Source organism: Danio rerio, chromosome 13 (genome assembly GCF_052040795.2).
Source record: "Danio rerio strain M-AB ecotype USA chromosome 13, GRCz13ab, whole genome shotgun sequence".
NCBI lineage: Eukaryota > Metazoa > Chordata > Actinopteri > Cypriniformes > Danionidae > Danio > Danio rerio.
Genome location: NC_141033.1, coordinates 42,598,990 through 42,616,288, shown reverse-complemented (window position 1 = coordinate 42,616,288; position 17,299 = coordinate 42,598,990). Strand labels below are relative to the sequence as shown.

The 17,299-nt window shown below is 35.0% G+C and overlaps 1 protein-coding gene across 3 annotated transcripts in view; it reads left to right on the top strand.

Moving 5' to 3' along the window:
• crtac1b (cartilage acidic protein 1b) overlaps nt 1-17,299 on the top strand; it is a 200,807-nt gene that overhangs the window by 160,626 nt on the left and 22,882 nt on the right. For 2 of the 3 annotated variants that reach the window (XR_015506279.1, XR_015506285.1), the window contains exon 17: nt 5,354-6,448. The exons of the other annotated variant lie outside the window; for it this stretch is intronic. The gene's annotated coding sequence lies outside the window, so the exon portion shown is untranslated. Of the gene's footprint in view, nt 1-5,353; nt 6,449-17,299 lie in introns of those variants that run through there. 3 annotated transcript variants of the gene reach the window in all.

Here is a 17,299-nt window from a genome sequence, read left to right as displayed (position 1 = left end):
TCATCATTCAGTTCTCTTCAAGGTTAATAAGAGATGGCGTGTGGAGAGCAGCGAAATCATCAGAGTTTCTTCGTGTGAACAGTCTTCGATTTTCCGAGGATCTTACGGCTTTCGACCGAGAAAGAAGGCTCTTACTTTGGCCTGCGGTGGAAAATGCTCGTAAGCAAGGAAGGAAAGCATACTTTGTGGGCCACCGAGCATTCATTGAAGGTTCAGAAATTAACCCTTCATGATCTGAACAAATAATCAAGAGAGGTTCACATAACTAATGTTGCACTAATCAGAACACTGAAGTTAGCTGTAAATGTTCTTATATAGTTATTTTGTCAGCTATTATTTGTGCGTTTTCATCCAGTAAGCTTTAGTAAGGAACTTTTTTTTTTCTTTCTCTTCATATTAAGAGTTTTTTTTGTTTGTTCGATTTTACTCTGTCTATTTCTGTAATTTCTCTCAACGCCAGGGGACTTCGAGACGTTACTAAGCGGAAAGCTTTGTTTACATTTGCAAAATCATTTAAGACGGACTTTGTTTTTTTTCAAGAATCACATTCAATTCCTAGTGATTATGCTTTTTGGAGAAATCAGTGGTGCAATGACATTTGGTTCGCTCACGGCTCAGAACATTCAGCTGGAGTCTTAATTTTGAAAAACAATTTTGTTGGAGACGTTTTACATCACTTTTGCGATAAGAAGGGTCATTTTCTGATGTTGGTAGTTTGTATAAATAATATTGTTGTAATTTTGGTTAATATATATGGCTATAATGTAACTCGTGATAATGACTTGTTGTTTGAAACTATAGAGGACAAGATTCTCTTGTGGCTTAATACATACCCTGATGCCTTAATTTTTATAGGGGGAGACTTTAACATGGTACCTGATAACCAAATGGATAGACTACCGCCTAAACGGTCCACCTCTGTAAACACTAAACTGAAAATTTTTATGGACAAATTTAATGTTATTGATATTTGGAGAGAAATATTTCCAAACACTAAGTCTTACACTTGGAGTAACAAAAGTTGTTCTAGACAGTCTCGTATTGACTACTGGCTTGTCTCTCAATGTGTCAAGAACTTTAAAGCTACTACTAGCATTCTTCCCTCCCCTCTAACTGATCATAAGGCTATTCTTCTTCAGTCCCCTCTCTCATCAGACAATATATTCTCAGGACCCAGGGCATCTTATTGGAAGCTTAATTCCTCATTGCTTACACATGATCAAGTAAAGATTAAAATTTCATTTTTAATTAAATATTACTGGCTCAAAGCGAAAAAAGACAATAAATATGGATTGAATTGGGAACTCCTTAAACATGAAATTGGCAAATGTGCTAGGAAATTTGGGACTCAACTAGCTAAACTTAAAAAGCAAGAGGAGGAATCTATTGTTTATAAAATAATATACCTTCATAACAAAGTTCAGGATGGCCTATCAGAAGCAGAATTTCAAGAACTTTCTGAATTGCAAACTAAGTTAGACTTAATATATAAATACAGAGCAGAAGGCTCTTTTATTCGCTCAAGAAGAAGATGGCTCGAGCAGGGAGAGCAAAGTACAGCTTATTTCTTTAGGATGGAAAAAAATAATTCTTGAAATCTAACTATTAATTCCTTGAATATTGATGGAACTGAGTCTTCTGACCCTAAACAAATTGCTACCTTTTGTGCAAATTTCTACACTAATCTTTATAAATCTAAATATTGTGATGATTCTGCACAGTTGTTTTTCCAATCGTTAAAGGGAACCAAAACTTTATCTATAAATGAGACGGACACCTGTGATAGACATATAACTGCTGCTGAAATAATAGAGTCTATTGAAGCCCTTAAAAATAATAAATCTCCGGGTACTGATGGGCTGACGGCTGAATTTTATAAAATGTTTGCTCAAGATTTAGCACCTTTTTTACTTAAAATGTTTTTAGAAAGCATTGAATCTGAAGCACTTCCTTCAACATTATCTCAAGGCTTACTTACTTTAATTCCCAAACCAAAGAAAGACATTCTTTTTATAGATAACTGGCGTCCAATTTGCCTCTTAAATTGTGACTACAAAATATTAGCATTATTATTGGCCAATAGGCTTAAAAGTGTGCTAGGAACAATAATAGATGAAACACAAACAGGTTTTATCCCAAAGAGACACATTTCTAATAATATCCGTCTCGTCTTAGATTTATTAGATTATGCAGAATTAGTTAAGGAGGAAAGCTTTATTCTTTTTTTAGATTTTTATAAAGCTATTGATTCTCTTGAGCACAATTTTATTTTACAATCATTGCGCAAGTTCAACTTTGGTGATTTTTTTTGTAAGTCCATCCGCACGTTATATAAAAATGCTACCTGCTCTATTAATCTCAAATCGGGTACGTCACCTAGATTTGAGGTTTTTAGGGGAGTTCGTCAGGGCTGTCCAGTCTCTCCCTACCTATTTGTAATAGCATCTCAACTTCTTACCTCTTATTTGCTGAGCAGTAGTCTACAAGGCATTAATTTAGCTGATAAACATTTTCTCATAAGCCAATTAGCAGATGATACCACTCTTTTTCTAAAGGATGAATCACAGATTCCTCATGCTATTAAATATATTAAAATGTTTTCAAAAGCTTCAGGCTTGACTCTAAATTTAGATAAATGTGAGCTGCTTGCTATAAAGTCCTGCTCGGCCTCTATTCTTTATAATATCCCTGTTAAATCTCAAGTATGCTACTTAGGTTTAACTATTTGCAAAGATGACAATATTAGAAGTAAATTAAATTTTGACCCAGTAATTGCCAAAACAAAAAAAAAATTTAATTCTTGGCTTCAAAGGGACTTGTCTTTAAGAGGGAGGGCACTCCTTGCCAAAGCTGAAGGTATTTCAAGAGTAACATATCCTGCTCTCTCACTATTTGTGAACAAGTTTTTCTGTGTTGAGGTTGATAGAATGCTTTTTGACTTTCTTTGGAAAAACAAAAGACACTATATCAAAAAATCTGTTATTATAAACAGTTATGATTATGGGGGTCTAAACTTTCTTGATTTCTCTTCTATGAATAATACTTTCAAGATAAATTGGTTGAGGCAATTTTTGAATGATCCTGATTCCCTTTGGAATGTAATTCCCAAGTATATTTTTTTCCAAAGTTGGTGGTCTCCCTTTTTTATTAGTATGTAATTATAATATCTCCAAACTTCCTATTAAATTATCCAATTTTCATAAGCAAGTATTATTAGCATGGCATTTAATATATAAACACAACTTTAGTCCTCATAGGTATTATATCTGGAATAACCATGATATTTGTTATAAAAATAAATCTATATTCTTTCCTAATTGGTTTAGGAACAATATTTGCTTGGTTTCTCAACTTTTTAATAATAATGGTCATTTACTCTCTTATTCTGAGTTCTTAAGTAAATACTGCATTCCTATAACCCCACGAGAGTTTGCCATCGTTATGGACGCAATTCCCAGTGGCGCTATTACCCTTTTAAAAAACTCTCTTCATTCTGTTCTCCCTGTTACCTCATTAATTAATGCATGTGAAACAGTGATTGGGAAAATTTGTTTCTCGCATAACCCTTCTCTCAGAAATAGAAAGATTCGGCATCTTTTTCAGAATGAAATAACTTCTATTCCACATGTCATATTTCACTGGAGTAATTTATTTTATGACATTCCTTGGAAGATTGTGTGGTCTTTACCCAACAAATTTCTAATTACAAATAAGGTTAAAGAGGTTTCCTTCAAATTGCTACATAGAGTTTATCCAGTGAATGTTTATATTAAAAAAATGCTTCCGGAAAAGGATCCCCTTTGTTCCTTTTGCAGAATTCTAGATGAATCTGTTGATCATCTTTTTTGGGAATGTACCCATATTAAGATTTTTTGGAAAGAATTCAGTTTATTTATACGTGTATCTCTTTTATATAATTTTTCTTTGTCATACAAGGATGTTTTATTTGGTTTTTATCATGTTGATAAAGTTAAAGATAAATATTTTCTAATAAATCTGTTTATTTTACTAGCAAAATTTTTTATACATAAATGCAAATTTTTGTCTGTAAAGCCCCTTTTTCTTATTTTTTGTAAAGATTTGAAATATTATTTAAATACAATCTCTACCTCCAGCAATGTTAAAGCTTTAAAATCCGTAACACTATGTGAATCTTACAATATTCTCTCTTTTTTATAATAGATGACTGTATTGTATGTGATCTTGTAAACATCACTGTGACCTTGCTTTAAATTTAAAGTGCTTTTTGTAATTTATATTCCCCCTGGCATATTCTTTAGTTTGTCATTTTGTTTTGTTCTGTTCTCTACCCTTGTTGTTAAAGGTTTTGTACCTTTTCTGTATATTTTTGTATTCTTGTTGAACGCTTTAATAAAAAAAAAAAAAAAAAAAGACCGCACTGGTATAAAAAAAAAAAAAAAAAAAAAAACTTCACGCACTCAACGAATGCTTACGTAGCGGAAGGGGCGGAGCTATCAGACGCACATGTTGAATAACTTTATTTATTTTTGATGGTGAAAGCAAAATTCTCCTACGAGAGTGATTTTAGCGCCTCCCGATGGTGAATGCAGCAATACTCACGGCAGGTATTATCTGATAATTCGGTCGTTTATTTCACTGATTTTGCAACCGTCAAACGTCATCAGGGAAACGGTTTGAATTTCCGCTTAGTAAAAACACATTAGTGTGCCATTTGGGACGCCACTACATACATATACTATCCTGTTGAGTGTGTAAGTGCATAAGTACATAGTGCATGAGTGCATAGTGTATAGTGTGCCATTTGGGATGCAGCTAGTGCTTCCCTCTACCACATCTGAATCTCTTCTTCATTCACCCACTCACCTATTATACATTCCTGGTGTCTGATCACATTATGATGAATAATTATACCTGAAGCCATTTGTTTTTTTATTTTATTTTAAATGGTTTGGTAACGCAACATTAACCAGAAGAAGAAATGATCGCAAATGATCAATCAGGCAAATAAGACAACTGGTCACAAACAACATTCTCTGCAGATTTTATTTGACTCCTTTATGGAAAAAAAAAAAACAGCAAATGCATATTTCGTATCTTTTGGCTGCTAAATAAATAAATAAATAAATAAATAAATAAATAAATAAATAAATAAACAGATAGCTAAAATTTCATTGGAACACCTCATGATTGACAGTACTATTGGTATTTTTATGCGTTCAAAAGTACCGTCTACAGGTCTCAGGTAGCCATAATAATAATAATAATATGAATGTCACTGTTGCATGTTTCTAAAATAAAACCTGCTCAAAATGTGAGGCTGAACACAGTGCATGAACGACAGCATCGTTCATTTCCTTTCATCATATGGCAGGGCAGATGGACATGCCCTCAGGCAGACTGTGCTCATCCTGACACAACAATGGCCGCTTTCCACCATCCTGCATGACCACTCCAGCATGAGCCACAAATCCTGCTCTACAACGCAGTGTGTCGGAGCCACGGTCCATCCATGTACAGTACAGTACCCTGCTTTAATATTGTTCAATACTAACAAAGGAGGCTGTTGATTATCCTTATGATTATTAGCTCGAATATTAACAGAAAGCTGAAAATGCTTGAGATTGTTTTTGGATGAGAGCATAAACACTTAAAAAATTTTTAAAGTTTTTTTTTGACACGATGTGTCAGGGGTCAAGCCAGCAGCCTGAACACATTGCACAACATCTGAAATGCTGTTTTGGTTGTGCTAAAAACCCTCAGCCAAAGTCTGTCATCAAAGTGGTTCAATATTATTACCTTCAGGACTGTCTTGAGTGACTGTGCTTCCAAAGAGCATATCATGCCTGTACAAGCCACAGTGTGTTCAATGCATGTCTTCTGAGGCTCAAATAATTTATTCAAATTCAAATAGTTTTGACACATTATTAGCTCCATAACAGTGGCTTCTCCAACAGCATCCATTTATATTTTTCTTTTTTAATTTTTGGAAGTGATGATTTTGTTTTCTTTGACTCATTGAAAGGAAACGGTGCTTTAATCGCAAATGTTTTATGCTATATTAAAGCTTTACACATAAGTTCACAATTCACAAATTGTTAACTTAAATGTGTCAAGGTTTCCGGTCTCATTCACTTCCACAATTTTTTTTGCCATACATATACATATTCGGCTTCTTGATATTTAAAACGGTTTATTTTTTTTTCTTATTGTATTATTTTAACCCATTGTCAATTGTTATTCTTAGTCCTTTACAGGCAAATTAATCTGAAATCTTAACGCATTTACAGAAAATAGCTTACTTCTGCATTAAAAATAAGGTGGATACTTCAATTATTTTGCTTATATAAAACAACAGTGTCAATAACTGTATATAATATTTGAGTTGTTCAAAAGGATAAAAACCAAAGATATTTTTTACATCCTCTATTCTCATATTTACCAAGGTAGCCAGTATTAGCGAAGGGCACTGAATTTACGCCAGCAGTGACATAAGGACAGAATGACAGAATCCACAGAGTGACTAAATATAGGACAGAGCGAACTGCAGATCAGGCAGTGAAAACAGCGCCCTCAAGTGGACCATGATTTTTTTTTAGCAAAGCCAACAGTTGATCAAAATGTTTCAATGTGTCAAGCAAGTGTTACTTTTATTTTTCTTCTGTAGCATTAAGACCGAAAACTGCCCTGTAGAGAAATCACAGCTAACCTGAAATTGTAAAATGACTTGACAGGTAGGGACATTGCTGAGCTGGCAGAATAGCGTCCATGACTACATGTACACAACAGTTTTTTTTTTTTTTTTTTTGCCATTTCCAAAAGGCTGCCATGACAAGCTGGAATGACTAGCACTTCAGTTATAGCTGTCAGAAGGGTTGGACATTTCATGTGTAGTAAATAAAAAATGTAAAAAAAAAAAGTAAAAAAAAAAAAGAAAAACATAATTTGACCCTACAGAGGATAAAATGGTTCAGAAAGTAATAAAACAACGAGAAAAAAAAAATCTAAAAAAAAAAAAAAAAGAATGCAAGTTTGGATGAAGGATATGGAGGAATGGATGAATGTAAAAAAGATACATTTTATATCAATTAATACAATATGTAAAATAAAAAAAGTTAATAAACAAAATACAGCACTGCAGAGGATAAAGTGGTTGGAGAAAATGTATGTAAATACATATATGTAAAATGATGACAGACAAACAGACAGATAGAAATAATTAAATATATATTAATGGTGCAGTATGTAAGTTTGACACCCAGCGGTTGAACTAGTTATTGCATTCCTGGATCAAAACGCACGCAAGCGCAGGTTGTCAGCAGATTGACGACATCAACAGGTGCCTGACTATCGAGCCTAAAGTTTGATTTAAATCATGTTCTATGTAAAAGTAACGGCATGAATATAGAAGGAATATTTTCAGATTAAAATGAGTTTTTGTTGTAACCAACACTTGGAATTTATCTATTAGAAACGGCTTCTATTTCTTGCAGCTGAACGACAGGATAAACTGACAATGATCACCTCTGGTAAGCCTTTATGTGCTTTATTCAGTGTTAAATGCGAATAGTGTAAGTTTGTATTCCTTTTTCCATGATATTTATTGCCATACTACTGAAAGCAGCAGCTGATAGTTCACCTCAGATTTCAAAAATGAAATAAACCATTTGAAATTGAACTTAAGACTCAAAACAAACACATATCAGTGATTTGGCATCTACATTTATTAATGTTAAAGAGGTTTAATATGTATTAATTTGATTATAAACCTTACCATTTCATGCAGTGAGTGCATATCATGTGCTTCTGAATGGATGTATTTACATTTCTGACATTTTTCGTCTAGTGCAAACAGCCAAACTGCTTATCACTGCAAATCTCGTCATGTAGTGTGTTGTTAGGACACGCGATAACAATGTAACCTGCTCACCTAATGTTTACACTCATAATATTCATATTATTTGCTAATTAATAACCTCATGGGGAACTCTGAATCTGCACCTCATTTCAGAGTCTGCTACTGTTCACCAAAAGTCACATTTCGGTCAAGGGCTCATGCTTTTAGAGCCATTCTGAATGAATAAATGAAAATACCCAATAAATGTATTCCAACAAGGCAACCCAGGGTTCTGGATTATTAGTGGCTAAAGTGGCAGTTGGCCGGTGAAAACAACCAAAACAAAGACAAGTTCCAGCACGTAACTCAAATTTTCAAAGCAGAATATCTGACTTCAGTGTAGTTTCAGATAAACAAGAATGTTCAATAAGCATGTTTTTAAAATATTTGCAAACATGATATTTTTGTGCTTTAGAAGAGTCAAAAACTTACATACAGCACCTTTAAATTAGATCAAATGTAAGATAAAATCCAACCCTGCAGAGAATAAAGTGATTCAGAAACAAATAAAATAGTAAGAACAAGAAGTCTACAAAAATACAAATGCAACTTTGCAAAGAATAAATGAAGGAATGTAAACGAAAATAAAAAGATAATGAGTACATTTTTACATTAATCATTTAAATATGTCAAATGGAAATAAATCAATAAATAAAACACAGCACTGGAGAGATTTAAAGTGCTTGGAAAAAAATATATGGATGTACATAAAAATTTAAGAATTATAAATAAAGGAAGACAGTTAGAGAGAAACAGACAGAATTATAGTAAATAGATGTTAAATTAAGTAATAAGAGAAAATGTAAAATAAAAAAAAAAAACATTAAAAAACAACTGAAAAGTTGTATTATTTAAATATATAACTACATAGGATGAGTAACAATGCAATAAAATTAAAGATCATAAAATAACTGCAATTTGCAATCTCAAAACTAGCTCAAAGAAAACATCTAATACAGAGAACATTATTATCATGTCTGCTTTTAATTACAGTCAATAAAGATACTATTTCAATGGAAGGGAAAATAGTTTGATATATTGTTGATAACATGTACATTTTAAACTATTAGATGGTAATCCGATCTTGCCTCCGAGAGAAAACTCAAGGCAGTTTAAGACAAGCTGCAAAGTAACAAATGCTAATCTTTATCACTGCTAATGTCTAGAGTGGCCAAACTATGAATTGAGGTCTTTATGTAGTAGTAAACACCATATTTTTCCTTTGAAAACATCCAAAGTACCCTGCTTACCCGGGGCGACTAACAGACAGGCTTTTATTAATTTTAGGAAAAGTAAAACGTTAATATACCCACACCAAAGGGGGTAAAATTACACTAACATATATACAATTCATACAAACTGAATACAACTGGAAATACTTAAATGTACATAATCTTTACCAATTAGAGCTGATGTTTAAACAAACAAAATAAAATAAAATAAAACAAAATATAAAATAACCCTGTACGGATTTTGTAAATGTATAATGTAAAGTCATATCATATCATAAATATTTTTATTTAATGCCATGTCAGCAATGACTATTTTCGAGGCAAAAACATTTATTAATAAAATAAAATAAAAAAACACAAACAAGTGAATATTTAAATTAGATATGATTGTTAACGCTAAGCTATTATAAAAATTCTGCATTTTTTCCTGGTGACACTTTTTAAATTAAAAATAAGTTAATTTCATTTAAAAAGCCTTCTGCAGTCATTAAAAGCTGGACAGCCCAGTTTTACAGTAATAGGAATTTTAAGTTATTCTTGTATGTCCAATGCAACATCTGGTACAATTCACTTGATAGAAATCTTATCTTAAAATGTATTAAAAATCAGTTTGAAAAAATTTATTATTCTTCCATTTATGACATAACGTAAAATTTATTAAAGAGTCCATATTATGCATTAAAAAGGGGTCATATTTTGGTTTTGGAGGGTCTCCAACAAGTCTGATATGCATGAAAGGTTCAAAAAACACTTTCATTGTCTTCTAATATGCATTTATTTTATCTAATTATCTCAAAATCTCCCATTTGATTTGTTCAGTGATTAATTTTTTTCCAAACCCCATCCTTAGCTTGATGCTAATCTGCGCTGATTAGTCCGAAGACCCAGTTTGTTGTGACTGATCGACTGTGTTCAGTCTGAGACAGAGAGAAATGCCCACCACAGCTTATCAACAAGTAGTCAGAGTCCAGAGTGTATTTGTATGCCCAATGCAGGAGTGCATTAAAGCAAGGCAGTTTAACACCAGCATGTTCTTAACCACAAGTAAATGCAGTGACACATTCAGTATTAATCCGCACAGTGGCAAAAGCTGAACTATTTTAAAACTTGACTGCCCTATGTGTGTAGGAACACCTGATGGTGGCCATAGCAATGACAAACGGCAGTAGATCGTTAGCTCAAACCCGTTTACATCCGTAAACAAAGCGGCACACGTCACATTTTCAATGTGGTTTTAGTAACAAAACACGATTAAATACATAATTTGCAAGCTAGAGAAAACAAGGAAGCAACCATTTTAATCGCACTTACTTACACTTGTTAAATGGGGGAAGAAACTGTGTACTGTAATGTTCCTGTCAAGTTCTGACAAAGTCCCATACATCAGTAGTCTTTTCTGATCCTTCCTTTAACAAACAGCCAACGAATCGCCCGTTGTAAGCGTGTAAATTGCTGAAGCGCTCGGCAGAAAAAGGATGGGAACACAGCTCAAGGCTGGGGCTACAATACTGAGGTATTTTTGCAAAATTAAACTGGAACCACTCACTCTTCACAGCCTGATGTTTGGGTATAGAAAATTTAAGTTCAATCATTGTATTTTAAGAAGCAGTGATTTGTGATTTTTTTCTACTTTTAAAATAAGTAGTATGCGAAGATGACTTTGGCTTCCACCCCTGAGCCATGGATTTCAATTTTCAGCTGTCTACAAGTAGGGTTCCAGTGTACCAGATGAAGTGGTAACTCGTGGCTTGTTGTTCATGGCACAGGAATATGTCTGGTTGCAACTTGTGTGGCGACCTTGATGCATAAAATAATGCAGTTTAGACAGTGTCTGTTATTTTTACCGTATCAATGGATTGTAAAGTTTCTGGTATGTTGCATTGTCCTGTATGTATTTTTGGTCATTATGCAAATCAAATTCAGTGAATAGTAAGAGTTGGAATACAACCTTCTCAAACTAAATAACAACATACTGTAGGCACAATTTTGAGGTCATGTGCATTTAGAGCGGGACGCTTTGTTTCCATTTTAAAATATCCAAATGACATTTGTTCCACTGACTGATGCATCCAAACAAAAAAAGATCCACCCAGGCCTGAATACTGTTATTGAAAACATATGGCAAATACGCCATTGGAGCACTTACATCAAACAAAAAATGACACCGCTTCAGCTCCAAACCAGATGAGACAATTGTGAGTTGAAATTTTCGGTAATGAGGTACCAAGAGAACTTTGTTCTTTTGCTCTTGATTCAGATGTCATATCCATTTCATACGAAAAGGTGTAAGTCATGGTTCATTAACCCAAATCTGGACTTCACATCATGGATTCTAAACACAGGATCCTTGCGAGAGTTAAACAAGAGCCAAATCCCCTCCCTGTTCTCGGAAGCACCATTTTTTTCTCTTTTGTTTAACCTAATCAAATGCCAAATATGTTTTGCACACTTCTTTTGAACCTTTTTTTGCACAATATTTTACATTTCTTCTTCTTTCACTACACTTAATTTTTTTATTTTTTAATAGAGCTAAAAAACACAATTCTTGAGATCTTTCTGGGACAATGTAATTGTTTTATGTTCAATTCACTTAATTGTGTTGTTAAATAAATCTATTTGTGTTGGGACAATATGAATGAACTGTGCACTGTAGAAAATGCTGGGTTCCACACAATCCATTTGGGTTAGGACAACACGAAGTAATTAAGTTAACTTATTATTTTTTTACAAATTTAAGTGGATTTAACACAAAAACCTTCGAAATTGTGTTGTTTCAGCTCACTTTAAATAAGTAGTTTGAACTAACAGCAAACATATTTTTGTAGTGTGTGGAACCCTGCATTTTTAACACTGTAAATACGAAGGAACCACACTCACCGGCCACTTTATTAGGTATACCTTACTAGCACCAGGTACTGAAAATATTCCTGAGAGATTTTGGTCCATATTGACATGATAGCATTATGCAGTTGCTGCAGATTTGTCGGCTTCACATCCAAAATGCAAATCTCCCATTTCACCACATCCCAAAGGTGCTCTATTGGATTGGGATCTGCTGACTGTGGAGGCCATTTAAGTACGGTGAACTCATTATCATGTTCAAGAAACCAGTTCCAGATGATTTGCGCTTTATGACATGACATGGCATGTTATTCTGCTTTAAATAGCCAGTGTTTACTGTGTACACTGTGGTCATAAAGGGATGGACATGGTCAGCAACATTATTCAGGTTCGCTGTGACGTTGACACGATGCTCAATTGGTACTAATAAGCCAATTGTGTGCCAAGAAATTATCCCCCACACCATTACACTTCCACCAGCCTGCACCATTGACACAAGGCAGAAATCGAGACTCATCAGATCATGCAACGTTTTTTCCAATCTTCTATTTTCCAGTTTTGGTGAGCCTGTGCAAATTGTAGCCTCAGTTTTCTATTCTTAGCTGACAGGAGTGGCATTCGATGTGGTCTTCTGCTTCTGTAGCCCATCCATCTTAAGGTTGGACGTGTTGTGCATTCAGAGCTGCTCTTCTTTATACCTCGGTTGTAACGAGTGGTTATTTGAGTTACTGTTGCCTTTCTATCAGCTGGAACCAGTCTGGTCATTCTTCTCTGACCTCTGGCATTAGCAAGGCATTTGCACCCACAGAACTGCCGCTCACTGGATCTTTTCTCTTTTCTTGACCATTCTCTGTAAACACTAGAGATGGTTGCGCATAAAAATCCCAGTAGTTCAGCAGTTTCTGAAATACTCCACATCAACCATGCCTAACCTTAAGTCACTTAAATCACCTTTCTTCTCTATTCTGATGCTCGGTTTGATCTGCAGCAGATTGTCTTGACCATGTCTACATGCCTAAATGCACTGAGTTGCTGCCGTGTGATTGGCTGATTAGAAATTTGTGTAGTAAGCAGTTGGACAGATGTACGGTGTATGTTAACATTTGTTTTCACCAATGTAAGTGGATTGATTATAAAACAATAAGTTGACCCCACAACAATTCAACAATCGCTTTGTTTCAGCTCATTTTAAATAAGTAGTCAACAAACAGCAAACATTATTTTTTGAGTGTATTATACTTTCAAAGAATCGAATATGAGCTTCAGTGCTATAGTATATGAATGATTGGGGAGGAAGGAATGGAGCAGAAACAGCCAATATAATAATAACTCCCCCCTGCTCTGGATTAACTTGTCAGACATTCTCTTTCCTTCTCCCTCTCTCCATCTTATGAGGGATCTGCCAACCTCTCGATGCTTTGATGTCTGTTTTCCAAACTGTTAAAGCACATCCCGCCCTGCTCTGGCCCTGGTCTGCACACAACTGGCCAGAATCTGTGGGGCCTCATTATGGTTAAATGGCTGATAATCACAGCAATGTGCAAAGCAGGAAAATAACACCAAAGAAACCCTTAAGTTGGATGTCACGACTTGACTCAAAGTGAATCTGACCAACTAAAATACCAAAAAAAAAAAAAACAGATAAAAGTATGATGCTTTTCCTCTCAAATGTATTCTCTGACTAGACTTTTCTCTTTGCCAACATCTTTCCATTTGAAGGCCACACAGAAATCAATATCAGGAGTGCTCACTAATGTCTCTCCATATTGTAAAATGAGGGGAAGATCCTTTTTCTTTTTTTGCATATCTGTTAAACATCTGCTCCCGCACAGCATATTAGCCTTTTGCAGGAAATAACCACATTTTTGGATGAGAAAGCATAATAAAACGTGAAAAAAAGAAATGTTATCAGGCTGTTTTGTATTAAAACATCACTGCCAAGATTCCATAGCTGCAGGACTACCTGAGCACCTTTGTAAGGGGTTTCTTTTGCTCACTGATTTTGTGATTTACTGTAATGGAGGCAAACCTCTGGCCAGTTACACAGGATGGAAGCAAAAGGCTTCTGTGTGGAGCATGTGAGAATCACTGGAAATACTGGAAGAGAAGGACATGGAAAGATGGACCACTGTAGTATTGAAGCACTGAAGAATTAAGAGCATGTTAACGGAACGGATATTTGGGGAAAAAAAAAAAACATAAAACTTGTGGACCTAAAACAGGGAAACACTTGAAACAGAAATGAATAAAATGACTGAAACACTGCACAGAACTGGAAATGTCAAATTGCTGCACAAAATAATAAACATGCAAGCACTTTGAACATGAAAACACTGGCTAGCTGACACAATGAAACACAAACAATTAAAGCAAAAGTGACTTTTAAACCATGGCTGCTATTTCCACTAACTGAATAACTCAACACAAGGCAGATGTAGTAACTCTAGTGAAGTGTTTTTAATCCATGTGCAAATGTCACCACCATAAACTTCTTTACTTCCTACAAACTCTCTATATCAATATCTATCTATATCAATTATTCACAGCGATTCCTAGTGCCAACAATACAACATATTCCCTTGTAGTTAAGAACACTTCACCCTTAATTCCCTTTATTGTTTTTTTAACTGAATGCATTATTAATGAGTGACCCTTATTTACCTTGTATATAACATAAAAACACTTTAATACAAAACACCAACTTAAATTCCAATTATTTGCATTTGCATCTACTGTACATTGTCTTTTAGCCATCTAGGAGGGCACCTCACCCTCTGAGAATGGGGAGCATTATAACCAGTAGTCCCAGTTCACAGTTAATAGTGTGAGTTTGAATGTGATTTTACATGACGTTTATCCATACTTTATACCATATTATGTCATACTACTGAAAGCAGCTGCAGGTAGTTCACCTCAGATCTTGAAAATAAAATAAATCGTTTGAAATTGAACTTTAGAACTGCAAGCCAACACATATCAGTGATTCAGCATGTACCTTTATTCATGTTAAAGAAGGTTAATATGTATTCATTTTTTCGATTTTATTAGATTATAAACCTTACAATTTCGTTGGAGTGCAGCAAGTGCACTATTCGGTGCTTCTGAATGGATGTATTTAAACTTCTATCCTGTTTTTTATGGTGCAAACAGCCAAATTGCTTATCACTGCAAATCTCGTCAAGTGGCGTGTTGTTAGGACATGAGGTTACAAGCTAATGTTTACATTCATAATATTTATAATATTTGCTAATTAATAACCTCATGTGAAACTCTGAATCTGCGTCTCATTTTGGAGACTACTACTGTCCACTGGAGGTTGAGAGCTTTGAGAGCCTTTCTGTCTGAATGAATGAAATATGCTGTTTTCCATTAAGGCACCCTGGGGTGCTGAAATATAATAGGCTGAACTGGCATTGGGCCGGTTAAAAGAACCCAAATAAAGACAGACGTTCCAGGACGTCACACACATTTTCAAAGCAGAATATCCAACCTTAGCATAGTTTTTCAGGTAAACAAGAATGTTTACTTAGCATGTTTCTTAAATACCTGCAAACATGGTATGTTTATACTTTAGAAGAGTCAAAAACTTACATACAGCACCTTTAATGTCCTGTGTCACTCAGCTCCCCTCATTGCTTCCTCCTGTGACTGCATAATGTCATGGTGACATCAAAATCAGCTTTTTATATAATAGACTTGAACACTTTTCATTTCAAAATGCATAAAGCACTCTGGAATTCATCTTGAAGAGATTTTGCCATGGCAACAAAACATGTCATTAAGTTTCACTGTCTGACAGTCTTTGGATGACATATTTAAATCCCACTTTTTGGAGCAATTATTAAACAGAATTGCAAATCAAGTGCAGAGGCAGCCATGAGGTATAAACTGAGGTAAAGCATGAATATTATGATAGAGACTGCATGAACACTGACTCTTATGCTAGATTTCCTACTTAATGAGGGAGTCTTTCTATCACACAGAAGGATTATATAATACCCCTTGGGACATTTTAGAAGACTGACAGAATGCAGCACCATCCGATTTAATCAACGTTCCCCTTCTAGAGTGAAAAAGTGTTGTTTTTGCTTTCCAAAAAGATTATTAAAATGCTTAAGAAAATAATTCCCATTGGACAATTTTGAAGTATTATACCTGAATACTTCAAGGCATTTTGTATTCAAACAAGTTAATCGTTTCAGAACTCACCCTTCAAAATGTTGTTTTGAATGGAACAAAACAAAGCATGACAATCCAAGGCATTCTTTGTCCACTACTTTTCTTTTTCCATGTAGTTTATTAAATTTAGTACTTCAAAAAGTTAACTGTAATATATTCTTATTTCCTGTTGAATGATCCTCAAAAACTAAACCAATTATGGAAGCTTCTGCTGCAGATGCATAAAAATAAAACATTTCTAATTTCCTCATCTTCATTTTGGTAATGCAGCCTCTCGATATACTGCAACTATTTTACATATTGTTAGAAAAGTGGGTATAATAATAGTGCACTGCCATATGGTTTGTTAGCACTTCAGGGCGCCCCGAGTTTGAATCCCGGCTCGAGGACATATCCCGACCTTACCCCTTCTCTCTCTCTCCCCCACTTTGCTTTAATCTAAAATGAGCATCTTACAGCAATTCGTACCCTTTTTGTTTTAGTGACTAATTTGAATGAATTTGTACGATTTGCTCATCCCCCGGGTGACGCGGTGGTGCAGTTGGCACAGTAAGAAGGTTGATGGTTTGAACCTCGGCTTGGTCAGTTGACATTTCTGTGTGGAGTTTGCACATCCTCACTGTGTTCGCTTGGGTTTCCTCGGGGTGTCCAAAGCCCAAAGGCATGAGGTGTAGGTAAATTGGTTAGGTCCGTAGTGTATAAGTGTGTTTGGATGTTTCCCAGTGATGGATTGTGGCTGGAAGGGCATCTGTTGAGTAAAACATATGCTGGATAAATTGGCAGTTCATTCCACTGTGGCGACTCCACCCCAAATATAAATGAATGAATGAATTAATGAACTATTATTACAGGATTATTCATTCATTCATTCATTTTTTTTTTGGCTTAGTCCCTTTATTAATCTGGGGTCGCCACAGTGGAATGAACCGCCAACTTATCCAGCATATGTTTTACGCAGCTGATACCGTTCCAGCTGCAACCTATCTCTGGGAAACATCCATACACACTTATTCACACACATACATTACGGACAATTTAGCCTACCCAATTCACCTGTATTGCATGTCTTTGGATTGTGGGGGAAACCTGAGCACCTGGAGGAAACCCACTCAAAAGCAGAGAGAACATGCAAACTCCACAAAGAAACGCTTGAACCAGCGACCTTCTTCCT